General features: G+C 36.9%; 1 pseudogene; it reads left to right on the top strand.

Moving 5' to 3' along the window:
- The first annotated feature begins 2,479 nt into the window (after nucleotides 1-2,479).
- Nucleotides 2,480-2,579, top strand: LOC136327966 (U6 spliceosomal RNA; annotated as a pseudogene).
- Nucleotides 2,580-15,637: the final 13,058 nt, after the last annotated feature.

Raw genomic sequence — 15,637 nt, 5'->3', positions numbered from 1 at the left:
ATGGGAGGGGTTGAGGGGCTGGGTAAAAAAATGAAGCTGTGCCTGACCAGGCAGTGGCGCAGTGGATAGAGCGTCGGACTGGGATGCAGAGGACCCAGGTTCGAGACCCCGAGGTCGCCAGTTTGAGCATGGGCTCAAGTGGTTTGAGCAAAAGCTCACCAGCTTGAACCCAAGGTCGCTGGCTCCAGCAAGGGGCTACTCGGTCTGCTGAAGGCCCGCGGTCAAGGCACATGTGAGAAAGCAATCAATGAACAACTAAGGTGTTGCAACGCGCAATGAAAAACTAATGATTGATGCTTCTCATCTCTCTCCATTCCTGTCTGTCTGTCCCTGTCTATCCCTCTCTCTGACTCACTCTCTGTCTCTGTAAAAAAAAAAAAAAAAAAAAAAAGAAGCTGTTAAGCAAAAAAACCCCAAAACAACAACTTTTTGCCAACAGTATGGTGATTACCAAAGGGAAAGGAGGTCAGAGGAGGTAAAAGAGGGTAAAAAGGGAATAAATGATGGTGAAAGGAAACTTGACTTAAGGTGGTAGATACACAATACAATATACAGATGATATATCATAGAACTGCACACCTGAAACCTATATAATTTTATTTACCACTGTGACTCCAATAAATTAAATAAGTAAATAAATTTTAAAAAACCTTGATTATACCATGTAATTGATTACCAAGGAAAGTTTTGAGACAGTTTTCCCAAACCAGAATGCTTAAAAAAGTTTTTAGGCCCCAGATGGTTGGATCAGTGGATAGAGTGTCAGCCCTGCATATAGACATCCTGGGTTTAATTCCCTGTCAGGGCACACAAGAGAAGTGACCATTTGCTTCTCTCCCCTTACCCTCTCCCCCTTCTCTCCTCTTTCCTTCCTGTAGTCAATGGCTGGATCATTTCCAGCCTTGGTGCCAGGCACTGAGTATAGCTTGGTTGGTCTAAGCTTCAGCCTCAGGCACTAAAAACAGCTCAGTTAATTCAAGACATCAACCCCAGATAGGGGTGGCTGGATGGATCCCAGTTGGGGCAGATGCAGGAATCTGTCTCAAAAAAAAAGTTTTCTAAATGTTGTGATGGTCTCAAATATCTTACTACTCTCTAATTTTTGAAGAGTGGTCATGGCAATGAGTGTGCTTGTCACTTTACCATTTACTCTTAATCCATTCCCTCAACTTCCTTGAACTTAATTTGCATTGATGGATATGAAATACTGCAAATTTTCTTTGCAGGATCATTTTACCAACAGGATTCTTGTTGAATTCAGCCAGTAAAAGACAATAAGGAGTTTGGAGGATCTAAGAAAGAAAAATAATTAGTACTTTCTATTTTTACTCAATTTTTCTAGCTTTTATAAGCCAGCCTCCATCATAGTTCCAGTATCAATTGGTTCTAATGATTCTGGTCACACCACCTCCTTCTTTGTTTTTTGTTTGTTTGTTTTCAAAAGCAAAGCTAATAGACATTTCCTACTGTTAGTATATTTCAGTTGCCTCACAATCCCTTGTTTGGCATTCTAGCTTTTTCATCTCCTTGTAATTAACTCATTCTCCTGAACTATTTAGGATGAACTTTTGCTAATTAAACCCTAAAGCAATTTTAGTATTAGATGTGGTTCCAGAACAGAAACTTTCAAAATGAGATTTGGGATTGGATTTCGTCCCTCTTGAAACTTGATGCCTTAAGAGTTTGTTTGTTTTGTTTGTTTGTTTTGTTTTTTATTTTTCTGAAGCTGGAAACGGGGAGAGACAGTCAGACAGACTCCCGCATGCGCCTGACCGGGATCCACCCGGCACGCCCACCAGGGGCGACGCTCTGCCCCTCCAGGGCATTGCTCTGCCGCAACCAGAGCCACTCTAGCGCCTGGGGCAGAGGCCAAGGAGCCATCCCCAGCGCCCGGGCCATCTTTGCTCCAATGGAGCCTCAGCTGCGGGAGGGGAAGAGAGAGACAGAGAGGAAGGAGGGGGGGAGTGGAGAAGCAGATGGGCATTTCTCCTGTGTGCCCTGGCCGGGAATCGAACCCGGGTCCCCCGCACGCCAGGCTGACGCTCTACCACTGAGCCAACTGGCAGGGTCAACAGTTTGTTTTTTGTCTGTTTGTTTTGCTAGAGAAAAATGTGATGCTAGTAATATATGGCATGCAGATGCATCAGAATAATTCATATGATTACCTATTTTCACTTTTAGTGGTTTAACTGCTGCTAACAATTGTAAAAAAACTTGGAAATGACAAAGATAGGCTCAGACTCTTAATATTTCACATACAGAAATCAGAATAGGAGTGTTTATTTATGGCATTAAATAAGTGTCATTTTCCCCCTGTTGTTATAAGATAGGCATTGCTACAAATGTAACCTAAAATCTAATTAGGCTCATTTTAAATTAAAATATAATTCAAATGCACAACATTGCCATGTTTTTAATGTTAGGATTTGGGCAATGACTTAGAAGAAGTGAAAACCCAAGATTGGGATGAAAATTTCTGGTTCTTACTTTGGAAGTACATATATTAAAATTGAAACAATACAGAGAAAATCAGCATGATTCCTGCTCAACGATGACATGCAAAAGCATTCCATATTTTTAAAAAATTTTCTAGAAGCTGAGTAAATCTATCACAAGACCTCCATTGTAGGAAAATCTCAAGGGAGCTATTCTATCTGAAACAAAGAACAAACATATGTATGAGTAAGAGCTCCAACAAACCTACAGCATAAACAGGTATAATTTGTGATAAAAATAAAAAAGAGGAGGGTGTAAAGGTCTGAACTTGTAAAGAAGAATGAAGATAAGATACATTTTTTAAAAAGGAATACTATATATATATATATATATGAAACTTTCTTTTTCATAAACCTAATGTAATCACTCACTAAAAACTTCAGTCTGAAACACATAGCTTAAAGAGGAAAAAGAAAACAGAAGAAGTGAAAATTCAAGTACTGTATGTGGAATACGACTAACTAAAAGCAACAGATAGCATGATCAAGTAGGGCACAGTGGATAGTGCATTGGCCTGGGCTGTTGAGAACTCAGGATTCAAACCCTGAGGTCACCAGCTTGAATGTGTGAGCACCAGCTTGAGTGTGGGGTCACCTATGTGAGCATGGGATCATAGACATGATTCCATGGTTGCTGGCTTGAAGGCCAAACATCGCTGGCTTGAGCGCAAGGGTCACTGGATTGAGCAAGAGATCACTGGTTATTCTGGAGCCTCCGATCAAGGCACGGATAAGAAAGCAATCAATGAATAAGGTGTCAAAACTATGAGTTGATGCTTCTCATCTCTCTTCCAGTCTGTTGTTTCTGTTTATCCCTGTCTGCCCCTCTCTCTCTTTCTAAAAAACAAAACAAAGTAATAGTTAAAAACACACACACACAAAAAGGGGTCACAGAGCTACCAGAAAACAAGAAACAAAATGGCTATAGAAAATCTCAAACATTAATAATTACCCTAAATGTAAATAAACTAAATTTACCAAATATAAAGAGGCATAGAGATTCAGTTGGATAAAAAAACAAAACCCAAACATGGGCTGCTTTCAGAAGATACATCTATTCTGCGAGAACAAAGTTATTCTCAAAGAAAAAGGGTGGAAAATGATTCCCCCCAAAATAAAAAATTCACATAATAGCAGGTTTAGTCATATTTTAAAAATCAAGATAACACAGGTAATAGGAGACAAAGACACTTTATAATGATAAAGTGGACATGACATCAAGAAGATATAAACATCTTAATATTATGCACCCAATCAAAGATCACCAAAATATATAAAACTACTACTAACAGAACCAAATGTAGAAACAGACAAAAACACAATCATAGTAGGGGAACTTAGTGCTTCATTAACAACTTGACATGGATCATACAAACAGAACATCAATAAAAAAAATACTGGCCTTAACTGACATGTTAGACTAAATGTGGATGGGAGTAAAAGGTAAAGGGGGCCAAACATATGGTGGGTGACAGAAGATATTTACTTTTGGTGGTGGGGACACAATGCAATATACAGATCATGTATCATAGAAATATACACTTGAAACCTGTAAAACCCTAATAACCAGCATCACCTCAATAAATTTAATTTAAAATATTCTGAGAAGAAAGGTGATTCTGAATATTTGAACCTTTAAATTCTGCTGAAACTTGCTCATAAAGAAGTACACTTTCTCTAGTATCTGAGGAAATCAGCCTTTCCTTTCTTAAAACTGCAATAAGTTTATCTGAGATATTTCTTTGTAAGAAAATGTCTATCTCAGCTCAATTTTAGCACCCCTTGCTGCTTAAAGATAGCAAAAAAATATTGGAGAAAATTTTGATAAATAGCTCTTATAGTTTTTCTTATATTAGATATCAAAATGTATTTAGTTGTTCAGATATGAGTAATTGATAAATGAAAAATATGAGGCATTAATCACAGGATTGGAGAACACATTGTTAATCTAAGAATGTGGCTTTTTTGTTTGGATGGGAGTTTTTTGGTTTTTATTTTTAAAGGTGAATTTTTTTTGACATTTCATTATTAATTTTAATGGGGTAACATTGATAAATCAGGGTACATATGTTCAGAGAAAACATCTCCAGATTATTTTGACAGTTGATTATGTTGCATACCACTCACCCAAAGTCATATTATCTTCCGTCACCTTCTATCTGGTTTTCTTTGTGCCCCTGCCCTCCCCCACCCCCTCTCTCCCCTTCCTCGCTTTTTATTTCTTCATCAATTTTAAATGATAGCCTTGCTGAATAAACTAGTCTTGGTTGTAGGCTCTTGTTCTGCACTACTTTAAATATTTCTTGCCATTCTTTCTGGCCTCAAGTGTTTCTGTTGAGAAGTCAGGTGTCATCCTTATGGGGGTTCCTTTGTAGGTGATAGCCTTTTTTTCTCTAGCAGCTTTTAATATTTTCTCTTTATCACTTAGCTTTGGTATTTTAATTATGATGTGTCTTGGTGTAGATTTCTTTGGGTTTTTCTTTAATGGAGTTCTCTGTGCTTCCTGAACTTGTGAGAGTTTTTCCTGCATTAATTTAGGGAAGTTTTCAGCTATGATATGATTGAACAAAGTTTCCATCCCTTATTCTTTCTTTTCTTCTTCAGGAACCTGTATAATGTAAATGTTATTTCTCCTCATGTTGTTCCAGAGCTGTCTAAGAGTATTCTCAGACTTTTTGAGTCTCTTTTTTTCTGCTCTGCTTCCATGTCTTCATTCAACTTGTCCTCCAACTCGCTGATTCGATCCTCAGCTCCATCCATCCTGTTTTTAATTCCTTCCATTGTGGCCTTCATTTCTAGTATTGTATTTTTCATCTCCGACTGATTCTTTTTTAATATTTCAATGTCCTTTTTTATACTTGCTATTTCTTTATTTAGGCCAGTGGTTCTCAACCTGTGGGTCACAACCCCAGCGGGGGTTGAATGACCAAAACACAGGGGTTGCCCAAAGCCATCGGAAATACATATTTTATTTAAAAATGTATTGTATAATAAATATGTATTTTCCGATGGCTTTAAGCGACCCCTGTGTTTTGGTCGTTGGACTCCCGCTGGAGTCGCAACCCACAGGTTGAGAACCGCTGATTTAGGTGTTTGTAATGACCATCGATTCTTTTTCTAAGATCCCTAAGCATCCTAACAATCATTATTTTAAACTCTGCATCTGGAAGTTTGGTTATTTCCATATCACTCAGTTCATTTCCTGGAGGTTTCTCTTATGGTTTCATTTGGATTGCACTTCCCTGTCTTCTCATTATGTCTGTGTGTTTGGCTGTATTGTTTGTAGAGCTGGTTGAGACTAGGCTTGGTGTTGTCTGCCTCCAATATTCAGTTGTGTTACTTCTAGGTCTTCTTGGGTTGGCATCAGCTGTTGTTTGTAATCCACTGTTGGATTTGGCTTTTCTAGTAGAGCTGCTTTGAAGTCTTGATTTGTTTATTTTTTTTCTCAGTTTTATTAACATGTAGTAGTCTTGTTTACTGATCTCAGCAGGGGACTTATTTGAAACTGTATCCAGGAATGTGGTAGGCATAACCTGAGACTCTGATGGCCTGATCTGCCAGTTACTCTCTGTGGGGCTGGGGTGTTTTCTCAGCTTCAGTAGGGGGAGGTGTATCTCAGATCTCTATGGAGACCTGAGTTACTGCCCTTCCTCCCCACTTCTTGTTTTCAGCTGTGTCTTGTTGTGCTGATTGGAGCTGGAGAGATGTCTAGAGATGGGTCACCCAGAACTACTTTAGTCTTGTATTGTGTGGAAGGATCAACCCCTCCCCCAGCTATGGCCACCTCCAGCACTGGATAAGTCAGCTTCTCAGGTCATCCCATGCATTCTTCTGCCCCTCACCACCTGTCTCTCTCTCCCCTTTCCTTTTGGAAGATTAGCCAGCCTTTCAACACACCTCATTTCCAGGTCCTTGGGCAAGTGGCTGTGAGTGATATTTTCTGCTCTTTCCTTTGGAATGAGAGCCCTTCTGGGATCTCAGCCTTACCCCCCCTCTGTTCCTGTAAACAGGGGAGACCCACTGCTCATTGGTATTCCCTACCAGGCTTGATGTGGCTTCTTCTTTGCTCCTTGGTTTTTGAGACCTGTTCTTGTAGTCCAGAGTTGATTTTTCATGCTGACTGTTTCTAAATTAATTTAATCCAGTTTCGTGGTGTGAGCTGAGAGTCTGTGCATCTGACTACTCTGCTGCTATCTTCAGGTCTCCAGAATGTGGCTTTTTTAAAAAAGCTAATTGTTTGAGTAAAAACAAAACATGTCTTTTATTTGATATTTTATGAAAAATAATTGAGCATGTTTTTAAGGAAAATTGTATTTTCTTTCTAAAAGTTAAATAATTGTTATAAACATAGTCATATTTGTCATATTAACTTTAATTATAATTTATAACAAGAAGACTAGGAAACAGAAAGGTTAAAAATTTTACAAGAGCACACATATCAATGATCTTGAAGGTCACATTTTCCATAATGTTACATTTTTTTTATGTCCTGGGAGGTCTGTTTCTGTATATCCATATTATAATAAAAAATTGCATTTGATTCATCAGTCAGTTCTATTGCAATAGAATCAAATTACTCTTCTATAAGATCCCCAGTTAGGAGTTATGTAGGTGTTTTTCAGGTATACTTTCTTACATAAAGTTGGCTTTTATTGTCATTACTTCTGTTTTCTGTTTTTTCCAGTTCTACTCTATTGTGGCACAAAGGAGGAGGAAAATGCCACCCTCTTGAAATTGGGCATGACTGTGTCATTTGTCTGGATGATGAAAAGTCAGCCAATGCTCCCAGTAGTGTCATCCTAGAAAAAAAAAACTTTAAGGGTCACTGAATAATTTGTCATCTCTTATTCCATCACAGTAAACAGAGATGCTGTAGATGGTCTTTAAATGTGGACAAAATAAAGCAATGCCATCTGCTAAATATACAGTCTGATATATATAATTTCACCAATCTCTTTCCCTACTCTGATCCCATCCTCTCATCCAATTTCCTTCTGTCTGCTTTCCCTCTGGTCCCTTTAATCCTGCCTCTGCCTCTATTCTGCTCTTCAGTTCACATTGTTCATTAGATTCCTCAAATGAGTGAGGTCATATGATTTTTTTTTCTTTCTCTGCCTGGCTTATTTCACTTAGCATAATATTCTCCACTTCCATCCATGTTGTCACAAAAGGTAAGATTTACATCTTTTTCATGGCCATTGTGTATATGTACCACACATTTTTAATCCACTTGTCCACTGATGGACACTTGGGCTGTTTCCCGATCTTGGCTATTATAAACAATGCTGCAATAAACATGGGAGTCATTTATTTTTTGAATCAGTGATTTGGTATTCTTAGGATATACTCCTAAAAGTGGGATATCTGGGTCAAAAGGCAGTTCCATTCTAATTTTTTGAGGAATCTCCATACTGTTTTCCACTGTGGCTGCACCAGTCTGCATTCCCACCAGTAATGCAGGAGAGTTCCCTTTTCTCCACATCCTTGCCAGCACTTATTGTGTGTTGTTTTGTTAATGAGCACCATTTCATAGGTGTGAGGTGGAATCAACTTGTGGTTTTATTTTGCATTTCTCTAATGATTAGTAATGTTGAACATTTTTTCATATGCCTATTGGCCATCTGTAGGTCCTCTTTGGAGAAGTGTCTATTCATTTCTTTGCCCATATTTTATTGGATTGTTTATCTTTCTGATGTTGAGTTTTACAAGTTCTTTATAAATTTTGGTTATTTACCCCTTATCAGATGTATTGTAAAATATGTTCTCTCATTGTGTGGTTTATCTTTTTATTTTGTTCATATTGTCTTTAGCTGTGCAAAAGCTTTTCAGTTTGATATAGTCCCATTTGTTTATCCTGTCCTGTATTTCACTGGCCTCTGGAGATAAATCAGCAAATATATTGCTGCGAGAGATGTCAGAGAGCTTATAGCCTATGTTTTTTTCTAAGATGCTTATGGTTTCATGGCTTACATTTAAGTCTTTTATTCATTTTGAGTTTATTTTTGTGACTGCTGTAAGTTGGTGGTCTAGTTTCATTTTTTTGCAGTTGTCAATTTTCCCAACACCATTTGTTAAAGAGACTTTCTTTACTCCATTGTATGCTCTTACCTCATTTGTCAAATATCAATTGTCCATAAAGGTGTGGGTTTATTTCTGGGTTCTCTGTTCTGTTCCATTGATCGATAGGTCTGTTCTTATGCAGTACCAAGCTGTTTTGCATACAATGGCCTTGTAGTATAACTTGATATCAGGAAGTGTGATACCACCCACTTTTTTCTTTTTTTTCAAGATTGCTGAGACTATTTATGTTCTTTTTTGGTTCCATATAAATTTTTGGAATATTTGTTGTATATTTTTGAAGTATGGCATTGGAATTTTAATAAGAATTGCATTGAATTTATAAATTTCTTTGGGAAATATAAACATTTTAATGATGTTTATTCTTTATATCCATGAACACAGTATATGCTTTTACTTGTTTGTATCTTTCTTGATTTCTTTTATCAATGTTTTATAATTTTCTGAGTACAAGTTTTTAACCTCCTTGCTTAATACACTCCTAGGTATTTTATTTTTCTTTGTTGCAATAGTGAAGGGGATTGTTTTATTAATTTTTCTACCTGACATTTTATTGTTGGTATATAAAAATGCCTCTGATTTCTGGATATTAATTATACATCCTGCCACCTTGCTGAATTCATTTTTCAGGTCCAGTAGTTTTTTGACTGAGACTTAAGGGTTTTCTATGTACAGTATCATATCATCAACAAATAATGATAGTTTTACTTCTTTTTTTCCAATTTGAATGCCTTTTATTTCTTCTTCTTGTCTCATTGCTGTGGCTAGCACTTCCAGAACTATGTTGAATAAGAGTGGTGAAAGGGGACACCCCTGCGTTGTTCCTTATCTTAATGGAATTGTTTTTATTTTTGCCTACTAATTATGATGTTGGCCGTGGGTTTGTCTTAGATGGCCTTTATCATGTTGAGGTATGTTCCCTGTATTTCCACTTTGCTGAGAGTTTTGATTATAAATGGGTGCTGGATTTTATCAGATGCTTTTTCACATCTATTAATATTATCATGTGATTTTTTTCTCCTTCCTTTTGTTTATATATGGTGAATTACATTGATTGATTTGTGAATATTGTACCAGCCTTGCCTCCCCAGAATAAATTCCACTTGATCATGATGTATGATTTTTTTCATGTATTGATGGATCTGGTTTACTAATATTCTATTGAGAATTTTAGCATCTAAATTCATTAGGAATATTGGCTTATAATTTTCTTTTTTTTTTTAATTGTCTTTTCCTGATTTTGGAAAGAGGATTATGCTGAATACATAAAAGGAGCTTGGAAATCTTTCCCCTTCTTGAAGATTTTGAAATAGATTGAGAAGGATAAAAGTTCATTCTTCTTTGAATATTTGGTAGAATTTGCCTGTGAAGCCATCTAGCCAAGGCTTTTTTTTGTTGGGAGTTTTTTGATGACTGTTTCAATCATATATTGTAATTGGTCCATTTAAGTTTTCTGAGTCTTCCTGGTTGATTTTTGAAAGATTATATGTTTTAAGAAATTTGTCCATTTTATCTAGGTTTGTCTAATTTTTTGGCATACAGTTTTTCATAGTATTTTCTAACAATCTTTTATATTTCTATGGTGTCAGTTGTTACTTCTCCACTCTCATTTCTAATTTTATTTATTTAAGCTCTCTCTCTTCTTTTTCTTGTTGAGTCTGGTTAAAGGTCCATCAATCCTGTTTACTTTTTTAAAGAACCAGCTCTTGGTTTTATTGATCCTTTGTATAGTTTATTTAGCCTCTATGTCATTCATTTCCACTCTGATTTTTATTATTTCCTTCTCTCTACTTCCTCTTGGATTTACTTGCTATTCTTTTTCTAGTTAAATCAGATGCAGAGTTAAGTGGTTTATTTGAGCTTTTTCTTGCTTCTTAATGCATGCCTGTAATGCTATAAATCTCCCTCTCAGGACTGCTTTTGCTGTGTCCCATAAATTTTGAGTTGTTGTATGCTCATTTACATTTGTTTCAAGGAACTTTTTTTATTTCTTCCTTGATCTGATTGTAACCATTTAGTATTTAATAACATGCTATTTAGTTTCCAAGTGTTTGAAAGTTCCTCAGTTTTTTCATTGTATTTGATTTCTACTTTCATGTCATTGTGATCTGAGAAGGTGCTTGATATGATTTCTATCTTCTTAAATTTATTGAGATTTGTTTTGTGTCCTAACATGTTGTCTATCCTAGAGAATGGACCATGAGCACTTGAAAAGAATGTATATTCTACTGCTTTCAGGTGAAAGTTTCTGAAGATGTCTATTAAATCCAGTTGATCTACTGTGTCCTTTAAGGTTGCTGTTTCTTTGTTAATTTTATTTCTTAAGGATCTATTTATTGATGTTAATGGGGTATTGAAATTTTCTACTGTTATAATATGGCTGTTGATCTCACCCTTTATGTCAATAAAATCTGCTTTATATATTAAGGTGCTGCTATATTAGGTACATAGATATTTATGTTGGTTATATTTTCTTGTTGGATTGCTCCCTTTATCATTATGTAGTGACCTTCTTTATCCCTTACTATAGCCTTTGTTTTAAAGTCTGTTTTGTCAGATATAAGTATTTCTATCCCAGCTTTTTTTTATTTCCATTTGCATGAAATATTTTTTTCCATCCCTTTACTTTTAGTCTATGTGTATCTTTTTTTTTGAGGTGGGTCTCTTGTTGACAGCATATTTATGGTTTCTACTTTCTTATTCATTCAGCTACCCTATGTCTTTTAATTGGAGCATTTAATCCTTTTACATTTAAGGTTATTATTGATATGTAGTTGTTAATTGCCATTTTATTCTTTAAATCTACATTTCTCTTTTACCAGATTTTTTCCCTTTGTTTTGTTTACAACAGGCCCCTTAACATTTCTTGCAGTATTGGTTTAGTTGTAATAAATTCCTTGAGGTTTTTTGTTTTGTTTTCTTTTTTTGTCTGGGTAGCTTTTTATTTCTCCTTCTATTTTAAATGATAGCCTTGCTGGATAAAGAAGTCTTTGTTGTAGGCTCTTGTTTTGTATTACTTTGAATATTTCTTGCCAATTCCTTCTGGCCTCAAGTGTTTCTGTTGAAAAGTCAGATATCATTCTTATGAGGGCTCCTTTGTAGGTAATTGACTGCATTTCTCTTGCAGCTTTTTAATATTCTTTCTTTATCTCTTAGCTTTGGTATTTTAATTATGATATGTCTTGCTGTAGGTCTCTGGTTTCCTCTTTAATGGTGTTCTCTGTGCTTCTTTACCTTGTGTGTCTTTTTCCTGCATCAATTTAGGGAAGTTTTCAGCTATAATTTCTTCAATCAAGTTCTCTATTCCTTGTTTTTCTCTTCTCCTTCAGGAACCCCTAATGTGGGGATATTGTTTCTCTTCATGTCGTCACAGAGCTTTCTTAGAGTTTTCTGAGATTTTTTTTTATCCTATTTTCTTTTTGCTGTCCTACTTCTGTACTTTCTCTTATCTTGTCCTCTAAATCACTGATTCGATCCTCTGTTTCATCCAGCCTGCTTTTAATTTCTAGTGTAGTCTTCATTTCTGATATTTGTCATTTCCATCTGATTCTTTTTTATGATTTCATTGTCCTTTTTGATGCCTGCTATCTCTTTGTTTAAGTGCTCATTATGTCCATCTATAGTTGCTCTAAGAGCCTTGAGCATCCTAATAATTATTATTCTAAACTCTGCATCTCGTATCTTGGCTATTTCCATCTCATTCAGTTCTTTTTCTGGATCTTTCGTTGATTCATTTGGATTGCATTTCTCTGTGTTCCCATTTTGTCTCTGTATATCCTGCTCCTTTGGATATGCTGTTTGTGTATCTAGTTGAGTATATGGTTGGTATTGTCTGCCTCCAGCTTTCAGTTGTGTTGTTTCTAGATCTTATTGGATTGGCCTCAGCTGTTGTTGTAATCAGTGTGGGCTACTTGTCTGCTGCTACTGCTTTTTTTGCTATTTGTGCCAGCATTTTCTATGCCTTAGCTGGATCAAGTGTGAGGAGACCTTCCTTAAGATACCACCCTAACTAGAGTTGCTAGGTCCTGAGCTGATGCTCTCTATATCTGGCTGCTGAATGTACCAGCCCTGGACCTCCCTGGAAGAAACCTGGCACAGACCAGTGGGTGTCACTGCTTATGACTGGCCCTTAGCAACCTTCTTGGAGCTACAGGCAATCCAGATTTTGTGGCTGCCACTGCTGGGCCCTGATGCCATTGTAAATATCAGCTGCACTCCTAGGTTGGCTTTTATCTTCTCTTGGCCAGTGTGTGGTCTGTCTATTTCTGATGTGTGGTCTTTCTGCAGCCTGCTGCTGCCTCTGCTGCCACCTCCATCTCCTTAGACACTCGGGCACTGGCACTGCTGGGCATGCGGGCACACAGGCCATAGCTTGGGCTGCCAGGTTGTCACACACGGGCAGTCATGTCAGGCTCCGCCCCTATGGGCGTGGGTGATGCCTTGCCCAGTCAATGCCAGGCTCTGCCTCCCTGGGCATGCTGGATGTCTACCAGGCCCCTCCCTCTGTGGGCACGTGGAATCCCTTTCTGAGCTCTGCCTTTCACTGCCACTGCTCATACTGCCTCACCAGGCTCCACCCCCCACTGCCCTGCTGTCTGAGCCATGGCCACCACTACAACCATATCCTCCCGTCCTTTAGAGGGTACTCAGCAGTTTGGGGGGCTGTAGCCCAGACCTCAGCACTCAAAACCTGTGTCCCTGATGTGCCCCTTGTTTCTAAGTGTCTCTTTGCATTGACTGGAGCAGGAGTGCCTCTGGTGGGCAGGGTATTTGCTTCCCTTTGCTGGCATTGGTTCTTCCAGAAAAAATGGCCACTTTATGTTTAGGATGTGACACAGTACAGGGTTCAAGGTGGCTGTCCCCCACAGTCTTTCCCTGTGACCCCGAGATTACACTCTAATCTCTCAATTCCCATCCTCTCAGCACTCCCCACTCCTGGAGCCCCAGGTAAGTGGTTGTGAATGAGGTTTTCTGTGTGTTCCTTTAAGATGGAGCCTGGGTATGAGAGTTCTGTCTCCCTCTTGCAAACAGTAACCCAGCTTTTCTTTCAGCTAAATACTTTCAGCTAAATCTGCACCAAATAAGAGGAAAACTCCCCCAGTTTCATACCTATTCAGTGCAGTTCAATGTGGGCTCACACACAGATTTTTTAGAGCTCCTTAGGTAGCTATCTCGTATAGCCTCTACAGACTCGTCACTGACTGATGGCCTACCAGAACGGGCTTTCTCCACCAAACTGCCGGTTTCCTTCAACTGCTTATCCCACCGAGTAATGTTATTCCTATGTGGTGGTGCTTTGTTATAAATGCACCGATATTCACGTTGCACTTTGGTCACAGATTAAAATTTATCGAGCCACAGAACACACTGAACTTCCATCTGTACCATCCACATCTTGACTGGCATGGCCGTGGGCTGCTCTGCTGTATACACGGTGTTACATCATCATCTGCGCGTGCGCACATGCTGCCACATCATCCTACAGAAACTGGGAGGGTTTTCCTTTTATTTGGTGCAGATTTAACATTTCTATAATTTTTTGTTGCTTTCCTGTGACTAGTTAAAAATGCACGATGACTTTACAGACACACTGTGTGTGTGTGTGTGTGTGTGTATACTGCAGAAGTCCTTCCTAAATTTTATCTCATGTTGGTTGCTTAGTAAGATTTGGAATAAGGTGAGAAAAATATTTGATTTGACTTTATGTCTGTGTGGTTGTATACGTGCATTTAAAAAGCGTTAAAGGACAGTAAAATATATAATAAAACAGTACTTTTATAGTTTCTGACTTAATAAATTTTCTGAATCATAAAGCACTATAAGAATATAGAGTATTATTTTAATTAGAATAATGTATTTAGAAAAAACATATTTAAGCACTGTATTTTTTTAAATTGAGATCTTTGTTTCAATATAGAAAAAAGAAACTGAATAGTTTGGCCTTTTTGCCCATTAATGTGCATAAGAAGACTAAAAAGACTGGGCAGCATCAGGAAGGGTAGAAAACTAGCACAAAATGTGAGCTTATCCTACTGTGAAATTATTGTGTAGCCCCACCAGCAATATTCTGTAGTGTGATTGCTAGTAAAATTCAAGATATAATGTAGTTTGAAAAAGCTTAAAAAGATGTAATTTCAACAGCCAAAGTGATGGAATGCCTACATGAAATACCAGAAAATTAGGATTCTTCAATCTGAGAAAATGAATATGAAGAAAATAATGATTAAAATGAATAAACTTATCTTAGAGACTAATTTTAGCTTTAGGAAATCTTGAAGAAAATGAATAAATAATAATGGTAGCTAGCTTTATTGAATACTAACAATTCATCAAATTCTGTTCTGAGGGCTTTATACATGCCTATTTCTTTAATCTTAAAATAAATGTACACAATAGATACTATTATTTTTCCCACTTTGTAAATGAGGAAACTGAAAGTGACTCCAGTTAACTCATATAATATCATTTAAAAAGAAAACTGGCATCTGAGTTCTTATGGTACAGATATATCGGAATTATTTTCAAATATATAAGATTTTACTAGATTGTTTATTAAATATGTGGAATCCTGGCTCAGGAATTAAGTGTATCTAGAGTAAAGCCCAGAAATATGCACTTTAAAAAACATCACAAATACTAAAGTAAGTGTATCTATGACCCATGTTTGGAGAAATACCAGGTTGGTAAATAAATACTTTCAGTAGATGCATGACCTTGGTTAAATTTTAAACCTTTTAAAACCTCACTTTCCTGATCCACAAAAGATATATAATAGGAATATTAATGGCATTAACTTTAAAATGAATTAAGTGAATTACCTATTAAAAGTATTGATAATGAAGTAATTAATACATATTAGTATTTATTTTAAATCAAAGTTAGCTATGTAGAACCATCACAGGTATTCTGTGTAATATTGCTGCTGATTCTTACATATTAGACATTTTATCTTTTCCATATAAATATTTTAAATGTATTACATGCCCTAAGTCTTTATTTGAGCACATTTTTGTTTTATTTATTTATTTATTTATTTATTTATTTATTTATTTATTTTTGGCTTT

This window comes from Saccopteryx bilineata, chromosome 2 (genome assembly GCF_036850765.1).
Source record: "Saccopteryx bilineata isolate mSacBil1 chromosome 2, mSacBil1_pri_phased_curated, whole genome shotgun sequence".
Classification (NCBI taxonomy): Eukaryota; Metazoa; Chordata; class Mammalia; order Chiroptera; family Emballonuridae; genus Saccopteryx; species Saccopteryx bilineata.
The sequence above is the reverse complement of the archived record's forward strand: the minus strand, read 5'-3'. Positions and strand labels throughout refer to the sequence as shown.